At 34.0% G+C, this 981-nt stretch overlaps 1 protein-coding gene across 1 annotated transcript in view; it reads left to right on the forward strand.

The window, feature by feature from the left end:
- Nucleotides 1-300: 300 nt before the first annotated feature.
- Nucleotides 301-981, forward strand: part of LOC117182071 (Down syndrome cell adhesion molecule-like protein Dscam2) — a 292,904-nt gene continuing 292,223 nt past the window's right edge. Inside the window, exon 1 of the mRNA XM_033375097.1 lies at nt 301-425. The gene's annotated coding sequence lies outside the window, so the exon portion shown is untranslated. The remainder of the gene's footprint in view (nt 426-981) is intronic.

Below are 981 nucleotides of genomic sequence, written 5' to 3' on the forward strand. Positions count from 1 at the left end.
AAAAAATCCGGGGAAACTGTAAGTATCACATGCCCTTCAATTAATTCGTGAAGCACACTTTCATGAATAAAGCAATGCAAAAACAAACAGAAATACATAAAAAATGAGTAATGATTTTCTGTTTATTTTTTTATTCCTTTCTTCATTTCATTTACTTTTTCAAGCCAATTATCTGAAAACCATCTGGAAGGCATGTGACGTCATGAATTATCTTATCTTAGGGATCCGAGTATACGCTAGATGGCGACTATGATCCTTCATCTAGAAAGCATTGAGTGTCCACAGCCTGGCTAGCGAATGTTGCCCACCCTGAAAGTCTGGTTGTGACAGTGAAGTCGGCGTCCCTTTGGAGCATCTCTGAAATAAAATCTGACTTCAGAATAAAACGTGAATTCCAGGATTATTCGTATCTCTCTGGTAAAAAGGTGCGTTCAAAAAACTAAATTGCAATTGCCTATTATTTCTTGCAAATATTTCCCTGTGAAGTATGTATAGTGATCTCAAGTGTGATGTTATCGCAAATGTGAATCTTGTGGTTTAAGATCTCCAGGACAACGTGAGAAAGGGACAGTCAATTATCACTCAAAATTCTATCAAAAAAACACTTGCAGTTTTGTCACAGTTTCCCTTTGATTAGAAAGAAAATTTTTATACATTTTGGTCTTAGTTTCGTGAGATTTTTTTGCCGACATGGTTGCATTTTGAGTACATTTTTGGTAACATAAACACAGATGCCAAATCAACCCATAATCCTGTTTGCATGGAAATCGATATTCACTTATGTTGACATCAAGTTGAAAAAATGAAAGAAAACCAAAAAGGTTTCGCATGTTAGTGATAGGCAGAGGCTTTTTTTAAATCTATAGTAAATGCTGTTTTCTCATTTGCGAGACAAATTTATATGTACATACAAATATTGTAATTTAAAGATAAATTACACTCAGAGCGAAAAAAAAATAATTTCATGTTTATTGTTCCACA

Source organism: Belonocnema kinseyi, chromosome 10 (assembly GCF_010883055.1).
Source record: "Belonocnema kinseyi isolate 2016_QV_RU_SX_M_011 chromosome 10, B_treatae_v1, whole genome shotgun sequence".
NCBI lineage: Eukaryota > Metazoa > Arthropoda > Insecta > Hymenoptera > Cynipidae > Belonocnema > Belonocnema kinseyi.